This window comes from Erinaceus europaeus, chromosome 3, assembly GCF_950295315.1.
Source record: "Erinaceus europaeus chromosome 3, mEriEur2.1, whole genome shotgun sequence".
Classification (NCBI taxonomy): domain Eukaryota; kingdom Metazoa; phylum Chordata; class Mammalia; order Eulipotyphla; family Erinaceidae; genus Erinaceus; species Erinaceus europaeus.
The window spans coordinates 118,883,584-118,901,013 of record NC_080164.1 but is presented as its reverse complement, the minus strand read 5'-3'; the positions used below and the strand labels follow the sequence as shown (position 1 = coordinate 118,901,013).

At 42.9% G+C, this 17,430-nt stretch overlaps 1 long non-coding RNA gene across 2 annotated transcripts in view; it reads right to left on the bottom strand.

Annotated features, from left to right (window-relative positions):
• LOC132537528 (uncharacterized) overlaps positions 1-17,430 on the bottom strand; it is a 49,644-nt gene that overhangs the window by 15,962 nt on the left and 16,252 nt on the right. For both annotated transcript variants that reach the window (XR_009548995.1, XR_009548996.1), the window contains exon 3: positions 1,077-1,155. This is a non-coding gene — a long non-coding RNA (uncharacterized LOC132537528). The remainder of the gene's footprint in view (positions 1-1,076; positions 1,156-17,430) is intronic.

Sequence of the window (17,430 nt, the reverse complement as noted above, 5' to 3'; positions counted from 1 at the left end):
GTTGAAGACTGGAGGCTTAAATCCAATTATTTGTATATGGTGATATATGGTCCGTACAAGGTGCACCACTGCCCAGCCCCACAAATATATTTATTTATTTGTTTGGCTGGTTGGTTTTTTGTTTGTTTTGGTCAGAGACAGAGAAATCAAGAGGGGGTGGGGTGATAGAAATGGAGAAAGAAGGGGTACTTGCAGCACTGCTTTAGCACTTGAGAAGCTGTCCCTCTGCAGGTAGGGTCTGAGGGTGTGAACCTGCATCCTTGTGCATTGTAGTATGTGCACTTAACCAGGTGCTCATGGGTGGTGAACTGTTGTTGTTGTTGGATAGGACAGAGAGAAATTGAGAAAGGAGGGGGAGACAGAGAGGGGAAGAGAAAGACAGATACCTGCAGACCTGCTTCACCACCCATGAAGCAACCCCCTGCAGGTGGGAAGTCAGGGGCTCGAACTGGGATCCTTACTCTGGTCCTTGAGCTTTGCGCCATGTGCGCTTAAACCACTATGCTACTGCCTGACCCCCTAAAATCCACTTTTTACAAGACTCAAGACCAAACAAAACAATGGACTGTTAAGGAATTAATGCTAAAATAACTTTGTGAACTCGATACATTATGAAAGCAAAGAGTTGAGTTAATTCAACTACCAACTGTTGGATAAATCAAATGTAATTATAGTCTTAGAATGGATCACTATTTTGCAGTTAAGAGGAAATAAAACATGTTACAATATGAATAGACCTAAAAAACAGATTTAGTGAAGTAAGTCGTACACAAAATATTTACTGTGTGATTCTACTTATCTGAAATATTCAAGCAAATATATGAAGATAACAATCTAATAGCTCGGACTATAGGCAGGGCCTGGAAGTGAAGGAATAGGGACATTTTTTTTTCTAGAATGAAAGCATCCTAAAGTTAAGTTCTGGTAATGATGGCACAACTTTACAAGAATACACAACTTCCTCAACTATACACTTAAGCAGATGAATTTTTTGACACGTACATTATAGCATAATAAAACAAAGTGAAAGCATAACCTATTTCAACTTTCTTTCCTCTGGCATTTTAATAGCTTACCCTCTCTTCAATGTCCTCATGGAATTTTTCTTAATTAAAGCAACACGTGACAATGCTGTTCCTCTCCTAATTTGCATAGCTGTCAGGTGGAAAGAAGAGGCTTAATTACCCACAAATTACTCTCATTATCATTCAAGCTGATCTGAACAACCCCAGTGCAGTTAGGAGGTTTGGGATAATGTCAGTAAAAATGTGCCCATTTGCAGACCCATCCAAAATAGGAAGCAGTGATGACTGGTGAACATAGTGTCACATCTGTGGTCATGTGGAGACCTATAGTCAGCAACCCTGCCTCCTTATTGGATCAACCCAACCACATATTTCCACCCTTGTTTCATTTGGTTTTCTTTTTTCTTTCCTTCCTTCCTCTCCCTTTCTCTCTCTCTCTCTCTCTCTCTCTCTCTCTCTCTCTCTCTCTCCCTCTTTTAGATAGAGATAAATAAGGAGGAGGAGAAGAAAGAAAGAGACCACAGCACCAAAACTCCCTTCAATGCAGTGGAGGTGAGGCTTGAACCTTGGTCTCATATATGGCAAAACAGAGTGAACTGTTTTGCAGACCCTCCATCCTTGTTTTCTTACAGTCAAGGGAAGGAAGCTGACAGCAGCATGTCAGGCAATAGTGCAGTGAGTTGAGCATACATGGTGCAAAGACCAGAGTAAGGATCCCTGAATTTCCACCTGCAGGGGGTCACTTCACAAGTAGTGAAGCAGGTCAGCAGGTGTCTGTCTTTCTCACCCTTCTCTGTCTTCCTGTCCTCTCTCGATTTCTCTCTGTCCTATCCAACAACAATGACATCAGTAACAACAATAATAACCACAACGATAAAAACAAGGGTAACAAAAGGGGAAAAAATAGCCTCCAGGAACAGAGGATTTGTGGTGTAGGCACCAAGCCCCAGCAATAACCCCTGATGCAAAAATAAAAAGAAAGAAAGCGAGAAAAATAATAAACTGCCAAAATAGTTTACTTGGATAGTGTGCTGCTCTGCCATGGGAGTGATATAGGTTGGAGCCCAGCTCCCACCATGGTAAAGGAAGCTTGGGTAGTCTCTTTATCTCTGTCTCTCTTCTGTCTGTTTGTTTCACTCCTTCTATCTGTAAAAGTCAGCCAAGAGTGGTAAAGCCACAGATACAACCAAAATAAATAAATACAAATATTTTTTTTAAATCCAGCAACTTTTCTTAATGCTGCTTTAAAACTATGTTAACATGTTAACACACACATGAACATACGCATACACACACACACACACACACACACACACACAATCCTCTTTTAGGGTAAAATAGGGAGGCAGAAGATGAAGAACATTAAACCCAATAAGAAAAAAAAAAAGTAATGTGGGCACATGGGCGTTATTCCTTTGACAATGTACTATTTTGTTTCTTAACACAGAACTTGGCAAGGCTGAAGATTTCTATCATTTCTGTTTCTCCAGAGACTCAGATGAGTGCTTCTGTCACAGCAGCTTTTAATGGCGACACCCTCTTTGAAATTCATGTCTAGAGCATTATGCTCTTTGGGGCTTATGGCTCCGTGTTGTTTTTAATGGGCTGATCTGAAAGCCTGGTGGAAAAATGGCTGAGGATGAAGTTAATGGCTTTGTTTACTCTGTTTGGGAGAACAGAGCCTCTCCTTGCTGCAGTATGACAATGCTATTTGAGGAAGCACAGTATGAACTGGCATATTTTACTCGGATCTGTGCTTATGATGTGAGGGGGCCAGAACTGTCAGGACAAGATAGAAAAGCCATAGAGAATGCATTAGCACTGACACACACAGCACCTCACTTTTTATTACTAGTGAGGCACTGGCAACACAGAGCAGTACAGCCAGAGAATCACAGGAATTCTCTTCCCATGATGTGTCACTGTGTGTTGGGCCTTAAGGAGAACTTGCTAACAGGCAAATCTACATTCAATAAGTGTTATTGATCATCTTCAAGAAGGATCCTGAACTAGATCAAATTCCATTGTTCAGGAACTTTCCCCTAACTGGAATAGCTTCCTCTTCCATCATTTGCTAATAAAATCCTACTACTGGGAACCTTGAATAGGGGAAAGTGTGTGTGTGTGTGTGTGTGTGTGTGTGTGTGTGTGTGTGTGTGTGTGTGTGTGTGTGTAGTTTTAGAAAATGAAAAGGGGGGCTGAGCACTAGGCTAAGTGCATATAGTACAAAACTCAAAGACCCATGCAAGGATCCCCAGTTTGAGTCTCGGGCTCCCTACCTATGTGGGGGGGGGGGTTATGCTTCGCAAGCAGTGAAGCAGGTCTTCAGGTGTCTATATTTCTCTCTCCATCTCTATTTTCTTCTCCTCTCTCAATTTCTCTCGATCATATCTAGAAAAATCAAAAAGATGGCCACAGGAGCAGTGGATTCATCGTGCTGGCATTAAGCCCCAGAGATAACCCTGGAGGCAAAAAAAAAAAAAAAAAAAGGGAGTGGTGTTTCAGTAGACAGTAGCTTAGTGACTAGTATTGCATTTGAGCTAGTTTACTAGGTCTTTTAAAGATCTAGTTATTGATTTTTATGAGAAAGAGACCAAAGCACTGCCCAGCTCAGTATATGGTGGTATAGGGGATTAACCTCTGGCATGCCAACCCTATACTCCAACTCCCTGCTGTCTCCCCAGCCCTAACTTACTCATTTGGATTATTGTGCCAAGAGCATGTAAAATGTTGACAGAAAGGAAAACTAGGTGAAGGTAATAGGGAACTCTATATTTCATTTTGTTTCTCCCAGAGATCCAAATATATTTGAAAATAAAAGCACTTCAAAGATCTTCAAGAAAGTGACTAAACTAAGAACTTGGAGAAGCGGCAACAAAACCCTGCTCCTCACAAAACACCAGCCCCAGCTGTTATTTTTCAAGTCAGGGTCTGCTGTCCTCCACCAGTGAAAAAGAAGGCTGTGTATTACAGGTTCTTAGAGCCTCGCATTCTGCTCACAGACCATAGAAATTTCTCACTTTCATCACTGGGGTGCGTAGTGACCCTCCCCATGAAGAAGGTAGAACAGGACCAAGACAGCTCACTGGACCCAATCTTTTCAGTTTTATTGAGGGAGAGAGGGAGAGAGAGAGGGGAGGCAGCACTACTATCCAGGCTTATTACAGTTTCTTATCAAATTAAATAAGAGAAGAGCTTTATTTTTCTTTCTTTAATTTATTTTTATTTTCTCTCTGTTTGACAGGACAGAGAAGAGACTGAGAGGAGAAGGGGATGTAGAGGAGAGAGACAGACACCTGCAACTCTGCTTCACCCCTCATGAAGCCCTTCCTATCCCCTGAAGGTAGAGCGGGGGGGGGGGGGGGGGACACCACTTAAAACTGGGCCCTTGTGTATGGTAACCTATGTGTCACCACCCAGCCTCAAGATTTATTTTTTCACAGTCAAGCAATAAGCTCAAAAGGTTCCCTCTCCTATTTCTGTCTGCAGAAGAAGATGTAACCCTCAGGGCCAACCCACCAGCCTGAGTCATGTTCTCCTTCCGGAACCCTGCCCCAGGCCTGCATGCAGTTGAGTATCTCCATTCTATAAGCCAGACTTGTGCGCATGCTACCTGTGACCTTTGAAATATGCAAAATAAAACAGAAGGTGCTAGGGGGAAAAATAACATAATACTTTCACTTACTTTTGATATAAATATCCTAAAATGTCAATAGCTTCATTTTAATTGCATGAGTGCATGTGTGCGTGCACGTGTGTGTGTGTGTGTGTGTGTGTGTGTGTGTGTGTGTGTGTGTGTGTGTGTGTGTGTGTCTGGGCATCAGGGAATGAACTCTGGGTCTTGTATATGTCTGATATTGCTGAGTGGTTGACTGGACCCTTTGTTGTTGTTGTTGTTCATTTAGAAATAGATGGGGAGGTGGGTGGTAGTGCACCTGATTGAATGACCATATTGCCATACTCAAGGATCCAGGTTCAAGCCCCCTGATCCCCAGCTGCAGGGGGGACACTTTGCAAATAGTGAAGCAGTGCTGCAGGTATCTCTTTCTCTCCTCCCCCTCCCCCTTCCCTCTCAACTTCTATCTCTGTCCAAAATAAATCTTAAAAGAGAGAGAGAGAAATGAATGGAGGGGAGAGATACCACAGCACTGTTCCACCATGCATAAAGATCACTCAATGCCATCACTGGTCTTCAGATGTGATGCTCAGGGTAGTGTCACTCAGGCATGAGGTCGTGGGTTCAGTCCCTCATGCCACTAAGAAATAAAATAAAGACTGGAGTTAGATTGATGAATCAGAAGATCCAGATGAGAAATGCCTAAAACCAGAATCAAGAAAAAAATGAGAGTGAGAGAGAGAAATAAGAGGAAGGAAGGAAGGAAGGAAGGAAGGAAGGAAGGAAGGTGCCAGGGGCCAAGGCCTTAGCTAAGTCTCTCATATAGCCGGTGAGAGGACATTCTGACCATTGGAACTGAGATTACCATCTAACTGTTTGGAAAGTCGCTCACCCACCTCCCTCCCCCACTACCTTAGCAGAACTTCCTCATTGTTTGTGCTAATATTGCGGCTGCAAAATAAAATTTTTAGAGCTTGATCAGACCTCCTGTCTTGCTCTCGTTCTTTGTGTCTCTTGTCCCCTCCATTCTCTCACCCCCTACCCTAGGTCTCCGTTGATAGACCCCGCAGGCCGGGGCAGGAAGGAAGGAAGGAAGGGAGGGAGGGAGGGAGGGAGGGAAAGTGAAAGAGAGGAAGGAAGGAAGGAAAAAGGAGGAAAGAAAGAGGAAAGAAGAAAAGAAAGGAGGAAGAAAGAGAGAGAGAGAGAAAGGCAGAATCTCTTGAAATAGTCTCAAGAAAATGATTCCTAGAATCTGTTTACAAAGTCACACTAGATGGATGCCCTTGGATATTGTTTGGAGGTGGAAAGAGCAGTCCCAGGAGTGAACAGGTGGCAGGAGATTAATACCCACTGAGCAAGAGGACATGGTGGAGGCAGGGGGTCCGGGATGGCTATGATCTGCTCAGGCAGGAACACAACACCTCTGAGATGCCCGCGGAGCATTCAGGTGGAGCTACTTCACCAGGCCACCTGGTCTAGGTCTCAGGATGAGAGTACTGACGTGGACTCACTCAAGGTGAGTCTGCTTTTGGCTGGCTGCTTGAAGCCACAGATAAGCAAAGGGAAGGATGCCAGGGCCAAATCATCTTCCTTTTGTCATAAGATCTTGCAAATGCAGAGTTTTTCTTTTTTTTTCTTTTTTTTTTTTTTCTTACCAGAGCACAGCTCAGCTCTAGCTTATGGTGGTGTAAGAGATTGAACCTGAAACTTTGGAGCCTCAGGGCTGAGAGTCTCTTTGCATAACTATTGTTCTATCTACCACAGTGAGCTTTTGGAATCTCTATGGACAATGTACTTAACTGAAATAAAAGCACTAAGGTTCTCTGAGCTGCCTTTTCTTCTTTCAGCTGTATCAATACTCAGTAACACTGGACAATATCTGAAGCTATATATATATATATATATATATATATATATATATATATATATATATATATATATTAGCCTATAGGCCCTATGTCTGAATTCTCTGAGCCTTGAATTCTGTGTCAGCACTGGGAACCCCATCTTGTCTTCCCAAGTCAGTTTAGTCATGCTCAACTCTGAGGGTCCGTTTGTATATCTCCAATGACCAATGATATGTGGGGGTGAGTAGATGGGGGTTGAGTCTCCTCATTTCAATACCAGGCTATAAAGAGAGCAAGTTGAACGCAGGAGGTGGGAGTGGAAAGTAGGAAGGAGGAAGTCCTGAATTCAATCCAAGGCATCACATGCGCCCAGTAAAAGGATACTAAAAAAAAAAAAAAAAAAAAAAAAAAGATAGAGTCCTGGCTCTTTGTCCATTTTGCTCTCCAAAAACACTTTCTGTAAAATGGGCAAGTGCAATAATGCCTCATAAGAGAAAGTTTGGCTTTCTCATATCATGTCTTATCATAGACTCTCAACTACTTGAGGTCCATGGGACACACTCAGGCTTAGGCTCAGGACGGCATCATAAAGTTCATAGCCTACTGGACTCAATATTCCTGATGTAAGTTTGGTGACTGTCTCTGAAATAAATGCTCAGCACATAAACTCTCACACTGCAGATGTCTCTCTCTTTCCCTCTCTCTCACCCTCTCCCCTCTTAATTTCTCTCTGTCTCTATGCAATAATGAATAAAAATTTTAAAAGAGGGGGTTGGGTGGTAGTGCAGTGGGTTAAGCACACATGGCGCAAAGTACAAGGACCAGAGTAAGGATCCCAGTTCGAGCCCCCGGCTCCCCATCTGGAGGGGGGGTCCCTTCACAGGTGGTGAAGCAGGTTTGCAGGTGTCTGTCTTTCTCTCCCCCCTCTGTCTTCCCCTCCTTTCTCAATTTTTCTCTGTCCTATCCAGCAACAAACAAAGCAATGACAACAATAATGACAACAACAAGGGTAACAAGGGCAACAAAATGGGAAAAATGACCTCCAGGAGCAGTGGATTCGTAGTGCAGTCACAGAGCCCCAGCAATAACCCTGGAGGGGGGAAAAAAAAAAAAAGAAAAGAAAAGAAAATGAAATCTTTAAAAAAGAGAGAGTGGTCCAGAAGGTGGCGTAGTGGATAAAGCATCGGAGTCTCAAGCATGAAGTCCTGAGTTCAATCCCCAAGTACCAGAGTGGTGTCTGGTTCTTTTTCTCTCTCCTCCTACCTTTCTCACTAATAAATAAATAAAATCTTTTAGAAAAGAAAAGAAAGAAAGGAAGGAAGGAAGGAAGAAAGAGAGAGAGAGAAAGAAAGAAAGAAAGAAAGAGAGAAAGAAAGAAAGAAAGAGATTGAACCTGGGAGCTCAGAGCCTCAGGCATGAGAGTCATTTGCATAACCATTATGCTGTCTCCCCAGACCCTAAATTTGTATTTTTCCTACTCTCAAAACAATAACAATTTTTGAAGTTTTTATTTATAAAAAGGAAACATTAACAAAACCATAGGATAAGAGGGGTACAACTTCGCACAATTCCCACCACCAGAACTCTGTATCCCATCCCCTCCCTTGATAGCTTTCCTATTCTTTATCCCTCTGGAGTGTGGACCCAGGGTCATTATGGGGTGCAGAAAATGGAAGGTTGACTTCTGTAATTGCTTCCCCACTGAACACGGGTGTTGACTGGTCGACCCATACCCCCAGCCTGCCTCTTTCTTTCCCTAGTGGGGAAGGGCTCCGGGGAAGCGGAGCTCCAAGGCACATTGGTGGGACAACAACAAATATATAATAACACCTAGAAAAATCTACATAGAAGTGAGCCTGAAACCCACATAAGTGACAAAAAAAAATCAGTATTCAGACAATAAACACACAGAGAGACTCCCCCAGGAAGAAAAACCTCTCCACAAACCACCATTGGAAAGAGACTTCTAAGGAAAAGGGAGACATCATAGTGGTTATGTCAAAAGACTTTCATGAGAGTCAGGCAGTAGCACAGTGGGTTAAGTGCAGGTAGCACAAAGCACAAGGACCAGAGTAAGGATCCCAGTTCAAGCCCCTGGCTCTCCAGCTTCAGGGGAGTCACTTCACAGGCAGTGAAGCAGGTCTGCAGGTGTCTATCTTTCTCTCCCCCTCTCTGTTTTACCCTCCTGTTTCAGTTTCTCTTTGTCCTAAACAACAACATCAATAACAGTAACAATAATAACTACAACAATAAAACAAGGGCAACAAAAGGGAATAAATAAATAAATAAATAAATGTTTAAGTTAAAAAAAAAAGACTTTCATGCCTGAGGCACAATGGTACCAAGGTCCCTGGTACAATCCCCAGCAACACTATAAACCAGAGCTGGCAGTGCTGTGAAGGAAGGAAGGAAGGAAGGAAGGAAGGAAGGAAGGAAGGGAGGAAGGAAGGGAAGAAGGCAGGGAGGGAAGGAGGGAGGGAGGAAGGACATAGGCAGCACTGATCTGTTAAGCTAGGCAGAGCAGGCTAGACTGAACTTTTAGCATCCAAATCCTATTACAGTTTGATACTAACAGCATCACAACAACAAGAAACAAAAAACTAAACGCTGTAAACACCAGGGGCCAAGTAATGGTGCACCCAGTTGAGCATACACAGTACCATAATCAAGGACCCACCCATAGGGGCATAGCTTCACAAGCAGTGAAGCAGTGCTACAGGTGTCTCTCTTCCTTTCTCTCTCTCTCTTCCTCTCTCTCTCTCTCTCTCCCCCTCCCTTACCTTTCTCAATTTCTCTGTCTCTATCCAATATAAATAAATAAAACACATATATTTTACATTCTTTTTTTCAAAAAAGGTGGTGGGGGAGCCAGGCAGTGGTGCACCTGGTTACATTACCTGGTGGTTTACATTATAGTGCACAAGGACCCAGGTTCAAGCCCCACCTGCAAGGAAAAAGTTCACGAGTGTTGCCGTAGGGCTGCGGGTGTCTTTCTGTCTCTTTCCCTCTCTTTCTTCCCCTCTTCTCAATTTCCCTCTGTCTCTAAATAAATAACTAAAATGAAATTTAAAAAACACTAAAAGCGGGAGTCGGGCGGTGGCGCTGTGGTTAAGCGCATGTGGCGCAAAGCGCAGGGACCGGCTAAGGATCCCGGTTCCTGCCCCCGGCTCCCCACCTGCAGGGGAGTCGCTTCACGGGCGGTGAAGCAGGTCTGCAGGTGTCTATCTTTCTCTCCCCTCTCTTTCTGTCTTCCCCTCCTCTCTCCATTTCTCTCTGTCCTGTCCAACAACAAAGCAACATCAACAATGGCAATAATAACCACAACGAGGCTGCAACAACTAGGGCAACAAAAAGGGGAAAAAATGGCCTCCAGGAGCGGTGGATTCATGGTGCAGGCACCGAGCCCAGCAATAACTCTGGAGGAAAAAAAAAAAAAAAACACTAAAAGCTGTAAATGATATGAGGATGGGGGCAAGACTGTGCCTGACAGCTTCTGCAACCAAGTTCAGTGTGGCAGGAGGACCACAGAGCAACCCTGAGCCCTAGGCCCAGGATCAGGGAGAAGAAGGCTGCACAGAGCCAGTGTCCTTGATTCTTACTGTTGGTTCCAGGCCAAGGCCCACATAAGACACCAAGAAGAGCACTTGATTAGTAGATACACAGTCTTTTTTTTTTTTTGACACACACATTCTTTGGTAAAGCTCCAGGTTTCTTCCCTTTTGCACTTACTATCCATGTGGAGGTTTTGTTTTGTTTTATATTGCTTTGTTTTAATTGGAGACAGAGAGGGCAGGGAGAGACAGAAAAAGTGAAGGGGAGAATAGATAATATAATGGTTATAAAAAGAGATTCTCATGCCTGAGGTTCTGAAGTCCCAAATTCAATCTCCTGCACCACCATCAGCCAGAGCTGAGAAGTGCTCTGATTAAAAAATAAATTAATAAATAATAATAATAATAATAAATGGAGACCTCAGCGTTGAAGTTCCCTTCAGTGTGGTAGGGGCCAGGCTGGAACCAGGTGCCTCACATGGCAAAGCAGCACAAGGAGCTATTTCACTCTCAAGGGTTTCTTTTACACTGCTTTATTTGACCTGACTGTAGAAATGCTGTTTTACAAGTCTGTTGTTGTCTCAGAGATACAATTGCACACCTCCCCCAAGATATTTGTTAGCACACCTTATCCACAACAAAAATGTCACCCCCTCCCTTCCCCTTGGAGCTTTTCCTCCTTAGCAACCTTAGATCTGCAGGCATAGGAAAAAGATTAATTATCTGTATGTATTTTTAATTGCCAGCAGGGTTATCACTGGGGCTCAGTACTGTATGACTCCACCAAATGGTCAGTGACCATTTCTTGTCCTTTTGTTTCTTTTCTATAGAGGATGAGAGGTAGACAGAGGAGAGAGAGAGAGAGATCTGTAGCACTGCTAACTCCCCCATTCATGAAGCCTCTCCCAGAGTCCTCATGCATAGTAATGTATGAGCTTGGAGTTGGGTGGTAGCGCAGCAGGTTAAGCAGACGTGTTGCAAAGCGCAAGGACCAGCTTAAGGATCCCAGTTTGAGTCCCTGGCTCCCCACCTGCAAGAGGGTCACTTCACAGACAGTGAAGCAGGTATGCAGGTGTCTATTTTTCTGTCTCTCTCTCTGTCTTCCCCTCCTCTCTCCATTTCTCTCTGTCCAATCCAACAGCGACATCAACAACAACAATAACTATAACATTAAAAACAACAAAAATAACTACAACATTAAAAAAAACAAGGACAACAAAAGGAATAAATAAGTAATGTGTGAGCTTTACTAGGTGAGACCCCAACCCCTGTCTGTGTTTTTTAAGTATATATGGTCAGCCTTAGAATATAACTGGCTAAAACACCAGTAACTGTCCTGTGATGCACTGTCTGCTTTCCACCCTGACACCAATAAGTCACTGACACCAATAAATCACTGTAACACTGCTCCCCCAAACCTGGGTACCTAGGGGCAAAGAGGAGAACTATTTACTCTAGCAGATTCTGATCCAGTCATCTTTAAAGCCGTTGTTCTGGAGAAAGAAACAGAGAGGGGAAGAAGGAAAAGAACAAAAAAGGAAGGAAGGAATGAAAGAATGAAAGGAGAAGGAAGATGGAGAGAAAGAAAGAAAGAAGCCTGCAAATTTTTCTTGCTGCTGTTGTCACCAGGGCTTCACTGCTACAGGAAGACTTTTTCAGATAGAGACAGGACACACAGAGAGAATAACCACAGCACTGAAGCTTTCTCCGTGCAGTGGAGTCAGGGATCAAACCTGGATCACACACATGGCAAAGCAGCACACTAAGCAAATGAACTGTAATATTTTGCCGGCCTGCATGATTTTCTTTTTTTTTTTAAGTTTATTTATTTATTTATTCCCTTTTTGTTGCCCTGGATTTATTTTTGTAGTTATTATTGTTGTTGTTATTGATGTCCTTGTTGTTAGGACAGAGAAAAATGGAGAGAGGAGGGGAAGACAGAGAGGGGGAGAGAAAGACAGACACCTGCAGACCTGCTTCACCGCTTGTGAAGCGACTCCCCTGCAGGTGGGGAGCCGGGGGCTCAAACCGGGATCCTTAAGCCGGTCCTTGCGCTTTGTGCCAAGTGAGCTTAACCCACTGTGCTACTGCCCGACTCCCCGCATGTTTTTCTTAATAAATGAAATTCCACGTCCAGGGCAGCAGAGCAGGTAAGGTGGTAGGTGTTCTGCAGGCCTGGGGTGGGGGAGGCTTCAGAGAGAAAGGCTTTATCTGCAGAGGAGGCTCATCCCCTGAGGCAGCCCTTCTGCTCACTGCACAGACAGCCTGTGGGATGCTGGCTTGGGGGTCTCTGCATGTGTCTTACATTGAAATCACAGAATCCTCCCCCCAGACACCCCTACCCCAGCCTGTGCTGGTCAGGGCCTCCTGTGTATTTGTGAGAGCAATCAGGTGACTTGTGGATGCGAGTTTTACCGTTTTCAGCATGCAGCCACTCAGTAAGATGGCCAAGGACGAGAGTGACAGCAGGCGCTGCAGAGCTGGAATCCCAAGGGCACAGTTGCTCACCTTATGCCCACTGTCCTCTTGGCAAGCTGCTCTGTCTCTCTTCCGCCAGGGAGAGGGGGAGAACTGACCTTCACCTTCTAAAAAAGAGGAGCTGTGTGCTGAATATGCCGTGAGCAAGCATTCTTGTCGTTGGCAGTATGGAAGGAAGACAACCCTGAGCCATGCACAAGACCATGTGACTTAAGCTGTGTTCTCATAAAGCCTAGAACTAGTTGCATTTTTTGTAGATTTATTTCATTGACTTTGTATCTATTTCCACATGTGACCTCTATGTCTGGAGACAAATTGTGAAGCCTAAATTAAAAAATCAGAGTGACCATACTCCAAAGGCCATTGTTATTAACTACTGCAAGCATGGCCACTTCGGCAGAAGCATATATATATTTTTTAACACAGCACTTTGTCTAATAACATACTCAGTGCATAGGAAACAATCAATAAGCTCCAGTTCAGTGGAAGGGAAATAATATCAATAATTTTTTTCCAACCAGAGCAATTTTAGCTCTGATTTATAGTTGTGCTGGGACTTGAACCTAGTACTTTCAAGCCTCATGCATGAAACTTGGTTGTGTAAACCCCTGTGATGTCTCCCTGGTCCCAAATAATAGTTTGGTTTTTTTAAATTTTTTTTAAATTTATTTATTTTCTTTTTGTTGCTTTTGTTGTTTTCTTATTGTTGTAGTTATTATTGTTGTTATTATTGTTATCGTCATTGTTAGATAGGACAGAGAAAAATAGAGAGAGGAGGGGAAGACAGAGAAGGGGAGAGAAAGACAGACACCTGCAGACGGGCTTCACCACCTGTGAAGTGACTCCCCTGCAGGTAGGGAGCCGGGGGCTCAAACTGGGATCCTTAAGCCTGTCCTTTCGCTTCGTGCCATGTGTGCTTAACCCGCTGCACTACCACCCAACTCTTGTTCATATCAAATTTGCATAACATACTTTTTCCTAAAACTTGAATATGCTTAAAACCGTCAACTAGGTGTCAGAAGACCGTCCCATAAGGCCATTACTAAAGGTTACTACAATGATGGGAAGAATGAAAGCAGAATTTTGTTCAAAATTATGCCTATCTCTGCAATAAAGTGAGGATTTTTGTTTCTCCACAGAGAGCAAAAGCTATGGAATGGTTCCATGCTTTTGGTACCTATTTCTTTTATTCTCTTTTTAGATAAAATGTACTCATCTTTTTTTAAAAAATATTTATTTATTCTCTTTTGTTGCCCTTGTTGTAGATATCATTGTTGCTGTTATTGATGTCATTGTTGTTGGATAGGACAGAGAGAAATGGAGAGAGGAGGGGAAGACAGAAGGGGGAGAGAAAGACACCTGCAGACCTGCTTCATTGCCTGTGAAGTGACTCCCCTGCAGATGTGGAGCTGGGGGTTCGAACCTGGATACTTAAACGCTGATCCTTGTGCTTTATGCCACATTCGTTTAACCCACTGCACTACTGCCCGTCTCCCTGTACTCATCTTTTGACAAGGCTAAAGTAAAACTTGATCATTTTATATATTTGGGAAGTAAAAGACTGGAGGAAAATCAATCACTAGTTTTCTATCCCTTTGTCCTCTCTTGGGAACTAGTGAGTAAATAACTCAAGGGGTTTTTGTTGTTATTGTTGTTTTTATTCTTGGCTTCATAGTTTCAAGCCAGTGTTTTCAGATAGAGAGAGATAGAGATAGAGACAGAGAGATAGAGGAGAGACACCACAGCTCCAGGCTTAAGCCTGGGTCATGACCCTGGTGGAGGAGATCCACCATCCAGGTGAGCTAGCTCTTCATGGAGTGTATGTTGTGAATTGGTCCTTATTCCTTCCCAGAAATCCAACTCCAGTCTGGATAGGAAAATTCTTTCTCCCTAAACTCAACAAGCCTTCTAGAGTGCTCTAGAGAACGGTCTCCACAGCAAGGGACTGCTTCTGATGGGTGATTTAAGACCAGGGTTGTTAACTTGGATCATTGGCAAAGCTTCCCTCACAAATTTCTCAGACAGTCTGGAAGCATACTCCAAACAGTGCTGAGTCAGACATACCCAGAAGACCAAGTTGTTTCCCACTGACACCACATAGCACTTCTCCCCAAGTACCTAGCAACTTCCTTCACACCTTTTCCTTTCCATTCTGTTTGAGCATTCTCACAGATGGAAACCAAGTTCAGAGTGTGCATAAGAAAGAGCTCACTAGGGAGTCAGGCAGTAGCTCAGTGGGTTAAGCACACTTGATGCAAAGCACAAGGAACAGCAAAAGGATCCTGGTTCAAACCCCCCCCCTCCCCACATGCAAGGGGAGTCACTTCTCAGGCGGTGAAGCAGGTCTGCAGGTGTCTAGCTTTCTCTCACCTTCTCTGTCTTCCCCATCTCTCTCCATTTCTCTCTGTCCTATCCAACAATGACAACATCAATAACAACAATAATAATAACTACTACAACAATAAAAAACAATAAGAACAACAAAAAAGAAAATAAATATTAAAAAAAAAGAAAGAGATCACAAGCTTTCCACACTACTCTTGAACTAAAATCCAGATTTATGCCAAGAAATAAATTAGTAGTTGATCTATACTTTGAGAAAGAATGGGGGAGGAGGGGTTGTTATTGTTTGTTGTGTTGGATACCAAGGTGAAGGAGTTCACTCAAAATCATTTTTTCTAAATTATTTTTATTTATTTATTTATTATTGGATAGAGACAGAAAGAAATGGAGACAGGAGGGGAAGATAGAGAGGGTGAGAGACACCTGCAACCCTGCTTCACCACTCGGAAAGTTTTCCCACTGCCAGTAGTGACCAAAAAGGAATAAATAAATATTAAAAAGAAATGGAGACAGGAGGGGAAGATAGAGAGGGTGAGAGACACCTGCAACCCTGCTTCACCATTCGGAAAGTTTTCCCACTGCCAGTAGTGACCAAAAGGGAATAAATAAATATTTAAAAAAAAAAAACACTTTAGCTGTGCAGAAGCTTTTCAATTTGATGTAGTCCCATTGGTTTGTTTCTGCTTTAGTCTTCCTTGCAATTGGGTTTGTTTCATCAAAGATGTCCTTGAGGTTTAGGTGGGAAAGTATTCCACCAGTGTTTTCCTCTAAGTATTTGATAGTTTCTGGTCTAACATCCAGGTCCTTGATCCATTTGGAATTGATTTTTGTTTCTGGTGAGGTAAGGTGGTTCAATTTCATTCTTCTGCATGTTTCAACCCAGTTTTCCCAGCACCATTTATTGAAGAGAGCCTCCTTCTTCCATTTAATACTTTGGGCCCCCTTATTAAAGATTAAATGTACATAGGTGTGGGGGCTTAGTTCTGGGCTTTCAATTCTGTTCCACTGGTCTGGGTGCCTATTTTTGTTCCAGTTTTGATGATGATGGCCTTATAATATAGTTTGAGATCTGGGAGTGTGATGCCTCCATTTCTGTTTCTTTTCCTCAAGATGGTTTTGGCAATTCTAGGTGTTTTCTGGTTCCAGATAAATGATTGTAGTGTTTGTTCTATTCTCTTAAAGAAGCTTGGTGGAACTTTGATGGATATCACATTAAATTTGTATATGGCTCTGGGGAGAATATTCATTTTGATGATATTTATTCTTCCAATCCATGAGCATGGATGTCTTTCCATTTCTTGGTATCAATTTCTATTTCCTTGAATAGTGACTCATAGTTTTCAGTATACAAGTCTTTCACTTCTTTTTTTTTCCTTTTATTTAAGAAAGGATTAATTAACAAAACCATAGGGTAGGAGGGGTACAACTCCACACAATTCCCACCACCCAATCTCCATATCCCACCCCCACCCCTGATAGCTTTCCCATTCTCTATCCCTCTGGGAGCATGGACCCAGGGTCATTGTGGGTTGCAGAAGGTAGAAGGTCTGGCTTCTGTAATTGCTTCCCCGTTGAACGTGGGCGTTGACTGGTCGGTCCATACTCCCAGTCTACCTCTTTCATTCCCTAGTAGGGTGGGAAGTCTTTCACTTCTTTGGTCAGCTTTATTCCTAGGTATTTTATTGATTTTGCTGCAGCAGTAAATGGGAGTGATTTTTGCATGTCTTTTTCTCCAGATTTAGTGTTTGCATAAAGAAATGCCATTGATTTTTGTACATTGACTTTGTAACCTGACACCTTGCTATATTGCCTAATAACTGCCAGTAGTTTTCTGCTGGATTCTTTAGGTTTTTCTATGTATACTATTATATCATCTGCAAATAGTAAGAGCTTGACTTCTTCCCTTCCAATCTGTATTCCTTTGATTTCTTTCTCTTGCCTGATTGCTATGGAAAGAGCTTCCAATACTATGTTGAAGAGTAATGGTGATAGTGAGCAGCCCTGTCTAGTCCGCAATCTGAGGGGGAATGCTTTCAGCTTCTGTCCATTGAGTATGATGTTGGCTGTAGGTTTGCTATATATATGGATTCCACTCTCTTGAGGAATTTTCTGTCTATTCCCACTTTTTGTAGAGTTTTGAGCATGAATGGGTGTTGGATTTTGTCAAAGAAACTATCACACAAACAAAGAGACCCCTCACTGAATGAAAGAAGATCTTCACATCAGACAAGAAACTAATAACCAAAATTTACAAAGAACTCAGCAAACTTAGCACCAAAAAAGCAAACGACCCCACCCAAAAATGAGCAGAGGATATGAACAAAACATTCACTTCAGAGGAAATCCAAAAGGCTAACAAACATATGAAAACATGTACAAGTCACTGATTGTCAGAGAAATGCAAATAAAGACAACATTGAGATACTACCTCACTCCTGTGAGAATGGCATACATTAAAAAGGACAGCAGCAACAAATGCTGGAGAGACTGTGGGGACAGAGGAACCATTCTGCACTGCTGGTGGGAATGTAAATTGGTCCAGCCTCTCTGGAGAGCAGTCTGGAGAACTC